This window comes from Eleginops maclovinus, chromosome 11 (genome assembly GCF_036324505.1).
Source record: "Eleginops maclovinus isolate JMC-PN-2008 ecotype Puerto Natales chromosome 11, JC_Emac_rtc_rv5, whole genome shotgun sequence".
Lineage (NCBI taxonomy): Eukaryota > Metazoa > Chordata > Actinopteri > Perciformes > Eleginopidae > Eleginops > Eleginops maclovinus.
In genome coordinates this window covers 14,522,233-14,543,071 of record NC_086359.1, presented here as the reverse complement: position 1 = coordinate 14,543,071, position 20,839 = coordinate 14,522,233, and positions in this window count along the sequence as shown.

Genomic DNA, 20,839 nt, shown 5'->3' with positions numbered 1-20,839 from the left:
CAACTGTGGGAGCAATTATTAGAAAATGGAAGACATACAAGACCACTGCTAATCTCCCTCGATCTGGGGCTCCACGCAAGATCTCACCCCGTGGGGTCAAAATGATCACAAGAACGGTGAGCAAAAATCCCAGAACCACACGGGGGGACCTAGTGAATGACCTGCAGAGAGCTGGGACCAAAGTAACAGAGGCTACCATCAGTAACACACTACGCCGCCAGGGACTTAAATCCTGCAGTTCCAGACGTGTCCCCCTGCTTAAGCCAGTACATGTCCAGGCCCGTCTGAAGTTTGCTAGAGGGCATTTGGATGATCCAGAAGAGGATTGGGAGAATGTCATATGGTCAGATGAAACCAAAATAGAACTTTTTGGTAAAAACTCAACTCGTCGTGTTTGGAGGAGAAAGAATGCAGGGTTGCATCCAAAGAACACCATACCTACTGTGAAGCATGGGGGTGGAAACATCAGGCTTTGGGGCTGTTTTTCTGCAAAGGGACCAGGATGACTGATCCGTGTAAAGGAAAGAATGAATGGGGCCATGTATCGTGAGATTTTGAGTGAAAACCTCCTTCCATCAGCAAGGGCACTGAAGATGAAGCGTGGCTGGGTCTTTCAGCATGACAATGATCCCAAACACACCGCCAGGGCAACAAAGGAGTGGCTTCGTAAGAAGCATTTCAAGGTCCTGGAGTGGCCTAGCCAGTCTCCAGATCTCAACCCCATAGAAAATCTTTGGAGGGAGTTGAAAGTCCGTGTTGCCCAGCGACAGCCCCAAAACATCACTGCTTTAGAGGAGATCTGCATGGAGGAATGGGCCAAAATACCAGCAACAGTGTGTGAAAACCTTGTGAAGACTTACAGAAAAAGTTTGACCTCTGTCATTGCCAACAAAGGGTATATAACAAAGTATTGAGATGAACTTTTGTTATTGACCAAATACTTATTTTCCACAATAATTTGAAAATAAATTCATTAAAAATCCTACAATGTGATTTCCTGGATTTTTCTTTTCTCATTCTGTCTCTCATAGTTGAGGTATACCTATGATAAAAATTACAGGCCTTTCTCATCTTTTTAAATGAGAGAACTTGCACAATTGGTGGCTGACTAAATACTTTTTTGCCCCACTGTATATGTTGTGACAAGGATAATGGTAGGGGATTTTTCCCTTGGTGGTGGTAGTCTCGAGAGTTGTTTGGGTAATACCAAGTAAAGTTTTGTAAAGTAGTCAATGTTTTATTGTTTTAAATGTAATTTTATTCTCATCAGAACATTGGTTACCACTTGGTACTTTGTCCTTGCCAAAATAATGGAATACTGGACTGCTGGAATGTGGGAGCATAGTGATGATCCCTTATTGCAAAGAAACATGGTGTGCACAAAGCCATTTAGTGTGTAAACTGGGATGGGTGTTTACAACTGAAACTCAGGCTTACTTTCAGATTGGTCAGATTGTCCCTTCAGAGATCTCAAAAGCTAAACCATTAGTACATAAGTGTGATTATTTCTGATAGGAAAGCAACCTTCTTTGCATTTTAGACATTCTCTTCGACTGACGTTCATTACGCATCCTTGGTCTTAACATAGAGGGTAACTTGTTGTGGCCTGTTCTCTCTTAGCACTTCTAAACACAACTCTTGTTTAATGGAAGAGCTGTTTTTAAGTATTTTGGATCAAATTTAAAAATAAAAAAAGGCACAAGTCTTTACATCCAAGCCACTGTAAGTAACAACTTTCATGGTAGTCAAGCATACATCTGGTGTCGAGCCTTTATTTTTGCTGTAGTTTCAGCTCTGATTATACTCAACCAATTTACAGGATTTCACCATAAATATGTGTGTTAATCAAGTGACGGCATCGGACACTGTATCATATTTAGGAGAAAGGCTCCTCTATCCAGTGTGACTGAATTTACACTGCTGATTTCTTAGCTTTTACTAATTCCTCATCATTTCAGTGGATAATTCCCTGGCTGGTTGCACACAGAGAAAAATCAGCCCTGCATACATCACGACAGCCAGGAAAAAAAAAAGAGTCAGAGAATAACTCCCCTGTGATCAGACCATATGCATCCGTCAGCTTTTTCCTTGTGCTTCTGGGAGGAGCAGACTCTTGCGTTTGAGAGTTTTATACGTACGATATACTGTATGCCACATAATTAACAAAAAGCCACTCAGGGTATCTATGCTCAGCTTCACATCTGTTATCGCGGAAAGAAACATTGTTACAGCTTTTTACAAAGTCTTTATTCTTCATCCAGCGGATTTTTGGGGAGGTTTGTGTAGGTGCCAGAGTATGTTTAACCTGCAAGGTGTTGTTCAGGCACGCGGGACATGCTGTGCAGAATATTGATCATAATATCTGCATGCCACTCCAGATGTTGAGGAGCATTTATTTGATTTACCCGCAGTAAGATGTTGGCAGTATCCCTTCTTCAGCAGTTTTGTCTGTGCAGGGTGCTTATGGCAGACATCACCACCACGAAGCAGCATGCATTAACTCCCTGTTAACACATATTGACTCACTTGTTTGCATGCCATTAAGCGTGGACCTAAAAAGAAAACCAAGATAGGGCTACCCACTGCACCTCATGTCTGAGAAGTCGCCCAGGGACATGATGTTGAAGTCAACAGTCCTTTGACAGTCTGTAGCCCATCAAATCCACAGTGTTTCTCCAGTGTTTTAAACCTTATTGTTGCATTATAAAAAAAAGTTAGATAAAATAAATCCTTATGGTAGAGACTTAGCATAAGGCTCATAGGTGAGCAGCAGATACATTGCTTCCCTAAATCCCATTCAGATTAATAATACAGGTTTGTCATAAAATAGTTGCCCTTGCAGCCCTTAAGCAGAAGCATTCCAGCTGAACATCAATCTGTCAATTTTGAAACTACAAACACCAACAGGTTTGTCTTACACCATGTAGTTATTGAAAACATGAATACAGTATATCCAAACATGCATCATTTGGTCATACAGATAGTTTTTTCTTCTTGCTCCCAAACATTTACTTTTTTGTTTTCACTTGTATGAGTAGGTTATACATTGGACACTGGATACTTTAATCCCCAAGTAGTTTCTGTTGCCTTCTTCACGGAATCAACAGTATTAAGCTTAAAGTAATTGAATAGATTTTGTGGCGTATACTGTATTGTATGGATTTGTTTTAGGGAGACTATTTTCTTTGCAGCTCATAATAACCTGCTTCATTTACCGCCAATATGTCAGCTGTTTATTGGGTTGTAACATGGGTGATAAAACTAAATTCAAACTCAGTTTATGTTCACCGAAGCTTCTCTTTATCACTTTTTTATTGTCTTTACGGTCTGCAAAATTATTAATAGGCACAGCTTTCTGGGCAGTGCAACCATTGTGACACATGGTAATAACATTGTGTGACTCCTGTTTATGATTAATTGGGCTAATCAAGACGTCCACGGTGAAATGATTGAAAACGGATGCTTCTGAATGTTTTGGTATTTTTTAAGGTGCATTTTTTTTATGTTCAAATAAATGAATAAACTCAGACTCAGAACTTAGCCTACTATTATTGTCATTATCACTCTTTTCAAAACATCAGAAGGCTAAATACATCTCTAACAAATGAAATAGATCTCAAGGTACAACGTGTGGGCAAGGAGTATCCCTACAGAAACAGAGAATTAGAATTGCCTTTCTTCTCTTTGCAGATGTTATGTTTCCAATTGCTTCATCAGGGGGCCAATTTTTGAAACTGGTGTCCCCATGTCCATAAAAGCTGTCTATTCTCTATACCAAAATAACCAAACAACATAGAATGTACAGAGGGTATCTCCACCTGTCTTGCTGAAAATGACACTTCATTTAATCAATATCAGACAATGTAAATCGCTTTGCAATAATGTAATCAAAGATAGACCCAGCAGGAGAAGCACAAAAAGAGGCAAAAGAGGGATGAAGAAGTATATAAACAGAGCGACGAAAAAACTACATTTGAAAAATAATGAAAAATAACCCCAAGCTGAGAGCATATCTCAGCTCATCCACTGGCTCCTGTTCGCTATAATTTATACATTAGCTGCTGAGGCACTGTTTCTGAGGACACACTCTGCAGAGTCCTGGATGTGGGAATAAATAGTGCTGACATAATGTTATGCACATTACACCCCTAAAAGTAAACTTTAAGCAGTCTGCCTCGAGCTGGGTTCCAAGGCGGAGTTGTGTATTGTGTCTGAAGTCTGAAATTGGTCTTTTTTTTCTCCATCATGATATTTATTCTCTCGTGGAGGAGTTTTCATTTTCTCATATCATGTTTTTATTCCTCTCATTTGCAGTTCTTTAGGTAAATATGGACTCAAAATAAGTTAGACACAGCTGCTGCTTGATGTGAAAAGAAATGTTTCATGCAGAGCTGCTCGTCTGTTTCACGATACCGTTTTCTCCTTTCTAAGCTCTGTGTTCCTCTTTGAAGCCTCGCTCTTTTGTGATTGTTGTTGATGGTTCACACATTCTTTGTCCTTGTCATTTTGCATTCTAAAGAAAAACCAATAAAGATTGGTTACAACAAAAAGATAAAATAGTAAGGACATTTTGAAGAATTGATTTTCAGACTATGTTATATTGTTACTTGGGAGTGTCATTGTTGATCTAACACAAGACCGGGGAGGGATAAATGAGCCAGAGTTTAACAGTTTGTGTTACTGCGTAGCCACCATGCAATCAAACAAAAATTCTAATTTGTCTTTCTGATCATAATCCTATATAAGTTATAGAGAGCAGACAATATCACTTCTACTTTCATTGCCATACTAACTTGTGTTTTTGAAAGCTTCTCTACGTCCTTGGAAGTAAGTGAGAAGAGATTTTGTCTGCTGATTTTATAATGAAAAAGCTACCGGACATATTGCTGATTGTATGAACAAAATTCTTAACACTTGAAATTTGGTTTTATATTTTCAGGGCACTTATACTGTTTGGCATGTATAAATGATCTAATTAAGGCTGTGGCTATATAAAAAATACACAGGAGTTAATAAATATAGGAGGATAAATGAATTGATGGTTTGGGTGTCTTTACAATAACTTAATATTTTTTTAAAAATGCAATAACACATGTAGCCCTCCCAACCACTTAGCTCAGGACAGTAATACCAGCATGGGAGGAGCTGTGGTGGGATCTACTATAAGCTCTCCTATCTAGGGTTCTCACTTTGGTCACTAAAAGCCCTCAGGTAGCACGGCGATAGACCGTAGCTGTACTGCAAAAATAATAAATCTCCCATGCAACTCCAAATATCAGCTCTAGAGCCCCCACTCTGATTACCATCAGAGAAATATTCTCAAACAGAAATACCTGCACTGTACCTGAAATGACCGTCAATCTATATACACTTTATTTTAATAACATGTCAACTTAACCCTTGTGTGGTGTTCATATTGTTGTTACTCAGCCAGTGTTTGTGGGTCTGGTGGACCCGTAGCATTTTGTGGTTTTTAATGCCTCACAATCAAGCACTTTTATGTTAAAATACTCAACAGATGTTTACTTAATCCCAATTACAAGCAGTATAAACAGTATATATGGTTAATATTTGCCCTTTACCTTTGTTCGATCACATTTATAACTTATTATTTTAAAACGTAATAAAGAAAATCAATTAAAATCAAGATATGAGTGGAAACAAATTTACAAGTGAAGCAAGGTTTTTCAAAACAATTGACTTTTATTTGTTTGAACTCAAGAAATTTAACCCATTCAGGTGCACAACACAAGCTGAACACATGAACACATAGAGTAAACATATCAGTCAAGACAACACATCAGCCCCATTGAACACATGGCCTTTAGCCACTAGCCTATACAACACATGAGGGGCAGAGTTTTACTGTGTGTGTGTTGCAGATATACTTTTTGCACTTGATGCATGTATATTGTGTTTTTCTGTCCATCTTGGGTCCGCACACTTTGCACCGCTTCTTCTTGTTGCTGGTGTTCACAACCTAGAATAACGAAAAGATCAGGAATTTTTCTAACACCTCTCTCTCTCTCACAAGACATGAGTGCCAGACATGTACTGCAACAGCATCACACACTTACTTCAGCTTCTGCAGATTGTGGTTCTGTAGGTTGGGTGGATAGGGCACCAGCATTCTCCTCCTGAATCCTCCTCACGATGGCTGCAGAGGCTGGGGTTCTGGGGACATGTTGTCTTTCCTCGATTTGTGGTCTCACCAATGCCTTTCCCAGATCCTCAAGAAAGAGGCGTCTCTTCTGGAGCTTCCCTCTGTTCCACTCTGGGTTCAGTGCCATCCAAATGACAAAGGCGTTGTTTGCTGAGATGTCCAACATGTCAAAGAATATCACCAGTGGCCAGCTTAGAGTCCTCCGTTTGCAGCTGTAGGCCGTCACCAGCTTGTCCATGTTGTCTACCCCTCCTTTTGTGGCATTATAATCCATGATGATCTCTGGTTTGTGATGTTCCTGGTCACAGATTATTCCATCCCCGTGCAGTGTACTCATGAGTACCACATTCCTGCCTTTCTTTGGCACATAGGATACCAGGGATGTGTCAGCCGTGTAGGCAAACTTGGAAGACTTGACAGGCCTGTTCTTTGAAGTCAGCAGTTGGGATGGGAGCTCTGACTTGTTTTTCCGTATTGTTCCCACCATGGTCAGCTTCCTCTTTAGGAGCTCCTGTCCCAGCTTGTGCGAGGTAAAAAATTTGTTGCATGTGATGTTGTGTCCACTGAGTCCCTGAGACATGTCCAGGACAACTCTCATTCCTTGGTTTTTTCTTCTATTAGCCCTGGGTCCAGTGGACCCGGACATCTTATATGTAATAGAAATGTGTAGGGGGTGTACGGTGTGTGGTCATTAAAAATGTATTCTGATATATGTTCTTCACAGAAAATGAGCCAAAGCCAGTGAGTCTGAGTTTGAAAAATTAATTAATTGTATAATTTTTCTTTTAATAAAAAATGAAAACGGGTCCCACAGACCCGAACACCACACAAGGGTTAATAACAACACATATATTCCACGACTCGGTTAAAAACAAAAGAAATAAAAGTACCAGGGATTTTAGTCAGTTATGGTACCCTTGTTGGTGCGCTAGATGGGGCTCATATTCCCTCCACACGGCCGATCCATAGACGTATCTCCCCGATGAAACAATCCCGCGTAGTCCTCCTGTTTGCCCGATGTCCTTCTTCTGTCAACCGGCAGCAGGCAGGCACACGAGTCTTTTAAGATTACGTCTATACTGTTCAACTACTAAAACAATAAACCCGGACTCCGGACAACGCAGCTAGCTGCACACTACATGCGGAAAATGACTCCGGTGGCCGGAATACGCCATCTAGTGGACACCGTACTACCTAAAAAAATAATCCGTACAAGTCGAGGCTCCGGTAAAAAAAAAAAAAAAACATGGCGGACGGGTCTGAGAAAATCATCCTGGCGGTTTCAGGGCACCGGGTGCTGTACGACCTGTCCGCAGAGGGATACAGAAATATAAACATCAAAGCTATGGCGTGGGAGGATGTAGCACGCACGGCAGGCAAGACAGGTCCGTTCAAATCTTTTGGTTGGTTTATTATGACGCCGATGTCACGATAGCATAGCTAGCGCTGCTAGCGCAGCATAGCTATCGTTTTAGCTGTCCCGAGTGAATGAATGAAACGTGAATTATTTTGGTATGAGGGAGCATGGATATTTGCACATGTTATGTAACATGTGCAAAACTCCATTCTAGACCATCTATGTTTGAACTCTCTCTGATCATATTGCTTATTGTGGAACAGACACAATCAGACATGCATCTCCCCCATTGCAAACACAAATTGAGAACATCAACCTTTATTTACATTAAATACAGTAGCATTTAATTTACACTTCAAATTATGAATGAAAAATATTCACAATTACACTTGTAATGTTGTTTTTATTATTATAACAGCAAAGTAATTTACGTTTGTTTATTGGCACCATAGCAACAACAACTTCCGGTCCTACCAGCCGTACGGTCGAGCTTTGCGGTTGACCGGAGGAGTTCAATATTTTTAACGTATGCGGAGGGCCTCGGATGCGGTGTTTCTTCCGCACCGCTCTCGACCGGAGCTGATCGCATACGGAGTGCGGATCTCCATTGACATTGAATGACTTCCGGTCAAATCGGATACGTATTACCGCATGTAGTGTGCAGCCGGCATTATTAATAAACATGAGGCTAACTTAGCCGTTGCTACGGTTAGCATACAGTCTCGCAGTTTTGCATAGTATTGTGAATTTGTCAACAAATGGGTTCCACGCTCTTCTCCCAGGCACTCGAGCACACAACAATACTTCTAGCTTATTTTAACATTGGTAATTCAAATTAAATAAAGACGTTTTCCTCCGGTCTTAACTTCTCCGTACTTTTCCTCTCTCTGCTTTTCGCGCTTCTCCGACCTAAGTCCCTCTTCTCGAACCTGGTAGGTTAGAACACTGAACTCTGATTTGTTCGCTATATAACTGACACCTCTACCAACCAATACAAATGTAAAGTTCAAGGACTTCTAAAACATAGGAATTATGATAACTTAACGAATAACTGACACTGAATGTACTCTTCTTGTAACTTAGTGGTGACGAAACAAAACGACATATCAATACACATCGGTATAACCCTTTTCATTTCTTTATAAATGAAAATGTAAACAGAAATTAGTAGGGCACTACACACATATAGAAGAGATTGTGCTACACAGGTGGAAAGACAGCAGATATATCAGTCGAAAAACATTGATGTGAAAAGATGGTGGCACTGAGTAGAGAAATGGTTAATAACAGTGGCAGGAGACAGGGCAGGCTGTGGAGGCTCAAATTAGTTGGATGGAGGTAAAGGCAATGAAGGGGTGAGATGCTGAGGAGTGAGAAGGGTGACCTAAATGGAAGAAGAAAGGAGTGATGAAGGGATGGGACCGTTAACAAGCTTACTTGAGTAGAGAGAAGATGGAGTATGTGAAGGAGGTATAAAGGAATAGAGAAGAAAAAGGGGGAGCGGGACGTTGAGCAAGAATCCCAGTTGTGTGAGTGAAGATGACATGGCATGGACAGGAGGTGAAGGAATGAAGGCGAAGAAATTGACAACGAACCATCCATTGGCAGAATAGAAAAATGGGAACAAGACAGAGGTGTAATAAGTGAGTACAATCTCCTGTGTGTGGCCCTGGCCGAGCGAGACTATCTGTAATTCAACCAGGTTGTTAATGAGCAGGTCGTGTGGAGGGTGAAGGGTGCTGGATATGAAATGGGTTGATGAATCAGAGTAGATCACTATCCCTGATCTTTTAGCTCTGGTTTGACAGGCAACGTCAGAGGCCAGCATGCTGTCGTCAAGGCACGCAATTCATTACAAGCCCTCCTTCATTATGATCGATCAACCGGGAAACAACTTTACCAGGTGAAATGGGGGTGGAGGTTGGGGGGAACATAGGTAGTGGGTTGAGACCTTACATGGCGTCATCATGCTGCTTGGTTTTAATGACACATCTGCTTTAATAGTGAAGCCATAGAACTCCATTGGAAAAAATACATGGACTAGTCTTTAAAGAGTGTTTGGATTGACTTTGATTTATTTTTTGCTCTGTTTATTTGCAGGTTTTTGCACCGTTTAGAAAAGGAGCCCACATTTGTTCTGTGCACTTACCTTTTCCCCATCAACCTTATTGCACCAGTTCTAGATTTCACTTCCTTTTAGGGTTAGGGTTAGTCTTAACACACATTTAAGCTTCAGTCTAGTTTGGCCTTCACTTTTCTCTCAATGGCTACTCAAAGATTTGGTTTCACTTGTGATTTTGTGTCCTCAATGTTGTGATTGATATTGAATCTAATGGCAAAGGTAAAGCTCCATAACAATATGGGTGAGTAGTTGACTCGCCAACACATTTTTCTTTTTTGGACCTTGCTGAGATTTAATTGGAAGCTCCCAAGATTCATTGCCAGAATTATGAATCACAATCAAACAGCCCAACAGTGTAGAAGAAGGAGAGCTGGTTGAATTATCTGAGAAAATCAACATCTGTTCCTGGCAGCAAGATGTTAACACATTGTAAGGGTTAATATTCTTTGCACGTCAATCCATTTTGATTTTCAAATCATTACCTTTTCTCCATTTGTCTTTAAAACCGTGTTTTCTCTGTTCCCTCACCCTATTAAAAAAAAAAAAAAAAAACGCAATTTGTGTTCATAATAATTTCAATCTGTACCTGTCTTTGCTTCCACTATCCTTGTGTTGTTTAATTGTGTCTGTCATAGACAATTTGAGACATTTCAGTATTACCTAGTGGAGTATTTGGTATCAGAGAGGGCCTGTCCCTTCTGGTTTGCTTTTGTTTATCCATTGTCTTTGTAGCTTTAACACTGACTTAATTGCTGTGCCTAAATGAGAGTGTTTACGATATGTCTTGGATTCTGGATTTTGTGACCTAAATCCACCATTGCGTTTTTCCATCTACCAAGACAGTGTCGTTTTTTTCCTTTCTTTGTGTGGTTATGTATGTGAATGCTTGGGCTGATGCAGTCCTTGTGTAATTTAAATAGCTTTGCTGCACACTCGGGGGCCACAGTGGGGTCACCCATTCTGCTGACAAAATGTGTTTTGCTGTTGAAAGCAAATCTTCAAATGGTTATTTATTTTCATTTACATCCAATTTCAGTGCTGCTGGTATGGGTACAATCTGTATAAATGGTGAAGTTAAATAAAATGTATTGGGAGAGTTCCTCAATGGATTTGTCTCACCTCCTTTGACCTACTTAAGGGAAGCAGGCAGAAGATACTAGCTCAAATGATAGAAAACTGTTTCTTAATGATCAAGGAAGGAAAACTGTTTGCCTCAGGTAAATGTGATGGAGGAAATGTTTTGAGACCATTGCCATCCATGTTTGGTCATTTTGTGTTTTTCAATTTAATTGCGTTTACATGACTCTTTCGGTCTAATACTTCATTGTTGATAAACACAGAGTTTGTGTGATCAAGTTGTTTTCTGCATCTGCATAGAAGAACTGTGTCCCCATGAAAACTTTGCAGTGTAGATAATTGCGCCTCCTTTCATTTATGTGGTTTAACGAACCAAATAGAAGAGAAAACATACTCCCACCGCCCTTTCCTCGGCCAGCCGCACCTTGATAATAATCTCAGAGAAAGCTGCTTAATTAATCAAATCTTCTCCTTTCAGGAAATGCCCAGTGGTAGGGGAGAAACCTGATGTAATCACTTATACACAGTATGTGAGCGTGTGTGTGAGTCCACTTTGCACCATGAGATTTGAAGGAGAAGCTGCCGGAAGCCTAAGTTAATGTGAGTTAAGGGGGGTTGTTTGGGCCGAGCTTGAAGTACCAACAGATGAAAATGTTTATCATATCACACGCACATGCACAAGCACAATGTTACTGACACATTTCCCCAGACAGCTATGATGAACCAAGCCGATTCATGCAGAAAATTGTTAGCTTCCTCCCAACCCCACTTCAGCTCAAACTGATTTTATCTCAGTTACATCCTACCCATACCCCTGATATCTGACTGTCTCGTATTCTTCAACCATTTTTACATCCCTTTGGAGTTTTTCTTTTTTCTTTCCCCTCCTCCGCGTCTCGCTTATTGCTTTTTTCACTTCATAGTGGGTGTGCTCTTTCCATAAACAGAAAGAGAAAACAATGTAAGAAGGGGAAACAAGACCATTTTAGAGCCATTTCTGGAACCGTTCCCTATTGGTATTAAAGAGGAAACATACTAAATGATATTATGCTAAATTGTATTTTCTCTCAAAATGGAGATACATATTGTGAGGAAGGAAAAGGAATGCAGGGACTGATGAAGTGGATGACAATCAATAAAAGGGATCACTTCAGAGAAGAATAATCACCCCTTGTGAGTGAATGTTTTTCAATATATTATGGGATTAATATTGGACTTGGCTGGGCAAAGATTAAAGCTATGAAATAGTGTAACACATTTAGCTGAAAATACTTCTTTACTTGTTTCAGTTATTTTTTAAAGCAGAATGTGTCTTCATTGTTGTCAAGAAAAGCGGACCAGGCGGACCCACATGAACATTGCAGGCAACAGGAATTTAAAGATGTATTTTTTCATTAAAATCAAGGCAAACCTGATCATAACATTCCAAAACCAAGGCTCCAAAAGAAACCGACTGAACTGAAAACAAGGACGTAAACAAACTAATCTGACACAGTGAAGTTCAGAATTACGGATGGCCTCGAAGTGCAGGTGGAGAGATAGGCGGAGAAGCTCAGGTGAAGTGAATGAGGTGATTAGGCAGGACAAACTATGCATTGTTGTGGAGCACCTAAATATCATTGCAAGTGATTAAGTAGGAAAACAGGCTCTGGAGAAACTCTGGGAACAAAGAAGGAGCTGATTGGCTGGAAATAACAATGCTGATTCGAAGCAGGCGTGTAAATGGGCAAAGAAGGAAAAGGCAGTAAAGAAGCAACACGGACTAACAAACACGGAGAGACGGATACAGAAACCGTGGAGAACATAGGGGTACCTTGGTATAGCCGTGACTATTGGGGCATTAGCAGTCCAACTGAAATTAAATTGCATGTTTACTGTCTACTACAGCATATTTATCTGCTCTGTGTCCTATATTCCCCTTTGAGAAAACTCAAAACCAAAAGGGAGAAGTGTATATATATGTTTTTATTAACTCAACAGAATACCTTTAGGGATCCTACGAGGCACCTTATTTCGATACAGCTAATAAAATCTTGCATAAAGAAGGGACATCAGCACTCTATCGTAGGCAGTGCGGACTTTCCTATTGAGCTAGACAGCAAACACAACACAGCACAAGAGCCTAAGTGTCCAACCCCTAACCCTTTCTAACAATTCAAAAATATTAACGGATCTCAAACGACTTGATGAGATTTAATTTGGACTTAAAGTTTACATTCTGAATACAAGTTGTAAGCAATGGGAAATTAATTGATGGAGTCTGTGCAAGGAAGATGGATCACAATGACTGATCATTTCTTATTAACTACATTCAATATCAAGAAATTGAAAAGATTGTCAAACTAAAGAGGGATGGAACATTGGATATCATTGGACATGTGAACTTTCGGATACTGACTAAAGGCTAGGCTATGTCCAATCACCTCCTATGCACCTCTAAATCAGCAATACATAAGGTAGTTTTTAAACTTTCTTCTGATTTTTCACTTATTTTGTCATTATACTCCATAGAAGGGAAATAGTTATATATATATAGAAACAATATTTCTTCTACCAGGCTTTAATGTTAGGCCTTTATCTGAGTGTTTCTTTCAGATAAAGCAGCACTCATGAATAAAGGAGGAAAGCTCTTTCCCCCCCCCCCTTTGTTTTGCTCTGCTAAGCACCTGCTATCAATAAAACATGGTATTCTAGGGCTACCGATAATTGTTATTATTCATCATCATCACTGCAGTAGAACCAAAAAAGCTAGTGAGCATGTGAAAAGCCCAGAAAAGTGATGATGGCATTTCACTTTGGATTAAAAACTGTTCTCTACTGCATTAAAAGTATCAATTCACTTTTAAAGTTTTTCTCCGTCTTTGGCTGTAATTCTTGACTTTTGAGGGACGTGCCATACAATGCAAATGTCAGATTGGTTGCTAAACTTGAAATACTGCTTAAGGGGTAATCCACGAGAGCTGACAGACCTTTTTCTCAACTGACCCTGAGCACAGGTTTTACTAATACTAGTAAAACTAGTTTTACATTACCAACTGGATAACATTGATGATCCATTTCATTAAAGGGTCCCAGTAAGCCACAGAACAGTGACAGTCAGTCAGAATGTAACATACCAGAAAAGGTATAATCACAATTGTGCACTATCTCTTGTCAAGGATCTATATACAGAGTTTGATTTATTTGAAACTGTCATACTTTCTGAAAATGTATTCCTTTGAATACAGTAAAAAATGTCATTGTAATAACTCAGTGCTTGTGAATTCTTTGGTAGCTACTATAAAAGTTCATCAATTGGTTGTATAGGTCATTCAGTTATTAGGGTTTCGACCCACATGAGACCTTGCTGGTCTTAAAGTTAAATCATAATGGAACTTTTACTTTCTCAATCATTTCTCTGGCTGAGTCAGACAGTATGTGAAATGACCAATGACCTTTAAAATATAACACATCCAATACAATCCAATAATAACAAAAAGGGAAAGCTGAGCACATAAATGGCAAAAGATGACACATTTATACAGAAATGTAATTTGTGCTTCTTTTGCTCTTTTACGTGTGTGATATCTCTTAATGAGCAAGTTTATTTTTAGTACTTTATTCACCACACTAAAAAATGATTCTTCAAAATGTTTCTATCATTCTTCTGTCCTTATAAAAAGCAGCTCTGTACATAATATATGCATCTGTCCATACCTCCTCATTCAACAGTGTAAGTATTCCACATATGTATATATTTCACATCCTCAAATCTTTATTGTTGTTATTGTAAATATACTTCTCTCTTTTTGCACTATTTTATTTATCTTATTCGCACCATGTATGTTGAGTTGTTGGAGGAGCATGGGATATAAGACTTTCATTGCCAACATATACGTTGTATATGCTGTGCATATGACCAATAAAACCTTGAAACCTTTGAGGCAGAAGGTGAAATATGAAAAATATTGCATGCTAGGCAAGATGACGTAAGACATCAGGCATAATTTATATTAAACCAAAGGCTAAACTCGCAGATGCCCAGGTAAAAGATGGGAATGTTAAAGAAAGGCCTATCTAAACTACTGCGAGAACACACAAAGGCAGGAAGAAATGAAAGAATATCTAGTAGGAAATAAGAAGACACGGGTGTGTGTGTTTGTGCTGGTTTTTATCACTATTTTAGGATATCAATCTGATCACACACTAATGACATGGAAACCTCTGACAGTTTGGGGACCAAAAATAAGGTCATCATAAGGAAAAATACTTGAAATGAATGAAAGAGTCATTCTAAAGATGCCTTTGAAGTTTTTAGCTTTGGCCCATTCGGCATGTTTTTTGCTTTGTGTGTGTGTGTGTGTGTGTGTGTGTGTGTGTGTGTGTGTGTGTGTGTGTGTGTGTGTGTGTGTGTGTGTGTGTGTGTGTGTGTGTGTGTGTGTGTGTGTGTGTGTGTGTGTGTGTGTGGTTTTTCGGTCAGTGTTTGTGTGTGTGAGTGCGCGTTATAGGGCAGGGTGACCCTGTTAGCACTGAGACTTCTCAATTTCGATGTACTGGCAAATGAAACAGGGATGATGAAGAGTTCTATCGGTTCTCTCATCAATACCTTTCCTAATAACAACTCCAAGAAAAAGCTCCAATAATACAATTGACCTTTTGACCTCTGAAGGAAAAACACTTATGGACGGCCACTAACACAGTTTAGACATATATCATGTGACATTATTGAATCTATTATACTTAGATAGATTCAATAATGTGCCATGAGGTAGGACAGAGGTGAATTCAGCACATATTGTGACAAAATGTAGCCCTTATGTGGTTCTATTATGAAACAAAAAATACATCATATTTTACTTGAGAATGAACAGGTAAATAGTAGGCAGTAGCCCTGTCCGCTGACCCCCATCCAATAACTTGCAATTGTTTTTTTACGTTTATGGTAAATGCTTTTCGTTTAAAGCAGAACATAATACTATGTTCATATACTGCAGCCAAAGCCTACAGTAGGTATATGGCTGGATACGGAGCAGGGTTTGATACTAGAAATCAGAGTATGTGTACCATTTTGTGGTCCAAGTTAGCATAAACATTCCAATATTCAACCAAAGCCACAATATTACCTGAATCTTATCCAAGGTATACTTTAAAATGTTAATAGTCTCTAGTTTTGCCCTGCTGGAGCTATCATGACCAGTCCTAATGCCCTCTTTAACAAAGGATAAAACTTGAAACTTGTTCGTACTTTAAACTTAGATTTTAGAGTGGACTTCTCAAAAATGATTATTGCCCGAAGAAAGAAAAAATAAAATATGAATACAAAGAATAATTGCTGCGTTTGCCTGTCAGCGAAGACACAAAACAAAAGATGAGGTTATACTATTGGAGGTTCATTCAGAGTGAATGATAAATTCTCTATAAATTAATGATTTTTTTCTCTCTAGATTCAGCAATGATAACATTTTCTTGCAGGGATTAATGATGTTTCATCTTACCTTATACACATTTATACAGTATGCAATTGGTGTCATTTACAGAAACATACGCATTCATGCTATACCACATTATGCATGCAAATACATACATGTGTGCTTCTCATCTATGAAGAAGCTGTGTTTCAGGATGGCCAATAGCACAACCTACCTTTGGCTCGAAGACAGGCGGTGCGATGAAGCATGGAGGATCAAGGCTGAACCAGAGAGCTTAGAAACTCTGCTGAAAAATTAATGACCAAATACAGACATCTACATCATGTAAACACTACACATAAGATGTATCTATCAGTGCAGAGTGGAATCGTAGTCGGGTAACAATCTAGTTTTTATGGTTGGTACTGAACAAAGGAGGCAAACCTGAATTATGCAGCAATCACAGCAAATGCATGAGCTAGTTATGGATATGTTGCTTCTAATATGAGATGTGCGTATAAACACATTCTTTGACTACACACAACAACACGTTCATGCACTCTGATGCTCTTTCAAGGAGATATTTCATAGACACACAAAATCACAGATACAGAGCTGCACCTAAAAAACATTGCTGGGAATACAAACACTTAGAAAATTTGGAGTAAAGTTTCTGTATAAAAGTAATTTAAACTTTGGTTATAAAATGATCTTATCAGAAAATGCAAATGTCAAATCATGCTAAATACCAACAATTAATGAGGCTTACAAAGGAGACTTAATTAAGACATGAAAGAGTAAAGCCATAAGAGATAAGTGAAAATTAACAGGATGAAAACTGCCATTTCCTTCCTTGTCAGACCTTATTCTTAAAGATGCAATCAGCATGACGTGTATATCGACAATGGCAATAAGTACTTCATCAATACCAAGACTCATGTATGTTCAGACTGAAAGCCCAAATCAGTTTTTGGTTACATCTAGATTGTAACCAGGTGGATTCGAGAAAGTTTGGACGTGATTCTTTGGAGTTGCTAAGTTGTGGACCTCCATTATTTCATGCTTTCTTTTTGGAAAGCCTGGTCACTGGAGTACCCACATATTTACTGATAATGGTGCCTACATTGTTACCTCAGCAATCAACACAGATACTGTAGGTCGGTGATGTCCAGACACAAACCTGATCTGATAACTTGCAAATAAAAGTGCAGAACATCCCACCATCAGAAACACATCTCATTTGCCTGCAGTATGAATGTAGCCTGACTTGCCACAACTAATCCACAGCCAAAGCTACAGGGGAGCAACATAGATAACAAGTTAGTAGTCTGACATGGGTACCTATATTGGGATGTAGCACACACACACACACACACACACACACACACACACACACACACACACACACCTTGTCTTCCTGTACAGTATACTACAGTGCACCTTTTTGCCCTCATCAATATATTGCTGTCCTCATCCCTGCCGGCAGCCTCCGTGGACCAGCTAGCTTTGTCTTCTCTTGTTTTATACATAACCAGCAGGCTAATCTAATTGCTCTGTGATCGAGAGCAGTCAATTTCACAGTCAGCCAGACACTTCTGCTGCCTAAAAATTGGGCCACCCAAGTTTGATATATGAGGCAATAACCTGTAATGTAATGAAGTCACCTTCAGACCAAGACCCCTGTCATTGAAATAATAATGAATTATAACGAGTATAATAGTATTTGGGTTTGACACGCTCAGACTCTTTCACTGTCTCCATCTCCCTTCCTTACACTCTGGCTTCCTTTCTCTACTGGTTGAAATGGATTTTGTATTTTCCTTTTTTTTGTTGCAAAATTGAGGTGACTTTAAAGTTCATGGGCAAGCCAAGTAGGCAGTTTCACTGTGGGCCTTAAATGAAAGACATATGCGGGAGTATGAGGTGTTAAACACCGCCAGAACTTTAAGTTCAAACTAATTTACTTAAACAAGGCGGAGGTTCATAAAAATCAAATCTCGGTCTTGACATCATAATATTAACATCATATTTAAAGTGAATTCAGTAGCGCTATGTATTGGCAAAATGGGCCCTGATATTGTGCAGCAGAATGCAATCGGTTAGATATATGATATGACTCTCTGAATAATCACTGACTACCCTGGTTCTTTCTCAACCTTACCCGAAATACAACATATCATAGTCATTATATTTATGTTTACTTTTCTCTCAGCACTGAGAAGGCTACTTTATGAGAAGTTATACTGAAAATGTGCCTGCTCTCATTTAAAATACACATATAATACTTTTACTTTGGTGATAAAATGGTAACAGTGACGATATAGTTTGACCTCATGGGGAACTTACATATTAGAGTTAAACCGCATGTCACAGACATGCAGAGTTCTCATAGATATATTAAAGGTGGCTTAGAAAATCAATTTACAATGGTACAAATGAAGTGATGAAATGCATTATTCATTGTTGTCTGATAATGCAAATGACAGAGCATAAGTTAATTCAAAGAGGTCAATTTACTGCACAAGAACTGGGTTAACATAGTTTAACCGGGGTTTGCTAAACAATGAATCATTATCATCACTTGCATCATGCAAAGTTAACAGTGATGTAACTTTTCCTTTGTTTCCTTTTCAATTTAAACTTTGAATGTGGCCAAGATGTTTCTTAACGCTCGTGGAATACCCCTCTTTTCATAAACCCAAGAAGACTGCATCCACAAAAAAAGGACGCATGACTTTGTAGTGAGAAAATCAACATTTTTGAATATTTGATAGGTAAAATGAACAACGGTAAAGGGAAATTTAGACAGGTATGGGATCTCTTCCTTTTATATTTAAAAGGTGTACAACATTAAGAGTGTGTCTGAGAAAACTATAGATTTGATTACGATTTTAAAAGGTGATGTCGTTAAATGTTTTTGACTGTCTTTGTTAAGGATGTTCACTCTCTTTGAGCCATTCCTTTTTTGGTTTTATTGTAAAAATGTATTATTGGCGGAAACTGTTTCATTATGTATGAATTTGTATTGAAATAAATTAATACAAACTTAAAGAACAAAATCTAAATTAAATCTAAATTAAACCACTACAGGTTTGATAAAAGAAATAGTCAGGTGTGCCACAGTGCCGACTTAGTGTTCCTGCAAAATCAAGTGTTAATTATTTTGTCAAGAGTATAAACAATGCTGTGTGTAATATGGCCATGAACTGTTCTCTATTGGAGTTAAATGGTTTTCATCTGGCAGCAGTGATGTCCTTTTCCCCCACAATGGCACTGCAGAAGGCCACTGCTGTTAGCAATTTCACTGGGAATTTGATTTACTTTCAATCATGCCTACAGTTATGAAAATATCTTCTCTGACCTTTAGTGGAACTTGTTATCGAAAGTGCCCTTTTGAGTCACAAGACTTAACTAATGTTTCAACAGATTTGTGAAATTATAAAAGTAGGAGCATATTTTCTGGTCCCCCACCCATATGGTTAAGCTCTGACATTTTGGAACCCTACTGTTTTAGAGTAGCATAAAAGTGGAGACTTTTTTACCATTGAATGGATTTTACATAAATATTTACTCGTTTATGTTAATAGGCCCATTTCATCCGTACTGTTCAAACTCTGTTCCTTTCGATTAAGTAAATACCTGTTGTAATTAGAAATAATATGTGTGTTTCATTAGCAGTCTCTATTCACAGAGTGTGTTTACCCCAATTAATTCATTAAAATGAACAGTACCCTGTGGAGTCCTCGTTGTATCCACAAACCTTTACAATTGAGTACAATATCATCCTTCCTACAAATGATTGGAGCAAATTGAAAAGCACAAATCGTAAAAATATTTTGGTCAAAGACACACAAGTGGCCCAACAAAGGACCCAACCTGACAAGAGGACCATCGCAGACCATAAACAAGTTTGAAGAAAAAGGCTCAACCCCTAAAGAGTTACTGTGGGGCATGGAATAGTAAATGGAAAGGAAATAAAAGATGTGGCCAATAGTAGACTTACACTACTTATGACACAGGTTAAGGTTTGTCCAGTCCAGGGTGTAAGAATCTTGATAGCTGTTCAGATTGTAAATATATCAGTAAGTGTAGATTTGTTTTAAATCCGAGTCATCCAATATGCTACAGAGGAGGTTAAGATACCAGAGGCAAACTTCCTGTGCCTGGGCTTTACTGTGGATACGTTGCATTACAATGTTAACGGGCCCTAGAGACTTCCTAAACACTTATTTGGGAACTGCTGGTTTAGAAGTTCCTTACAATTTTGAATTAATGGTGTGTCTGGGAAACGTGGGTAAATAACATGAATAAGTAATGCCCTCAACTACTGTTAAAGAGCCCTAGGGCACAGCATTTAACTGCCAACACTTCAAGTGAATCTGCTGCCAGCCATGGTTGTACTGGTCCAAAAATCTGCACACAAGAAGCAGGTGTTCTTGAGAGTTGACATTCCCTGGATGATTAAAAGTATTTGGGTTTTTCTGACATTGTGTGATACAATAAGTGTTTGTGTGTGTGCAGAGTTACTGATGGGTATAATATACAAGGTGTGTGAACAGGCTGTTAGCACTACTGCTCAGACTGCCAGGCTTGTCAAGAGGAATGAGGGATCTGTCTTTGAGAAGCCCCTGTGTTGGCCTCTGCTCTGTACTCTGCTGCCATGATCCACCTTCATCTGCTCTGCACTTCAGTCAGCAAGGAAGAGAGGAGCAAGAAACACTGGGAACATTTGC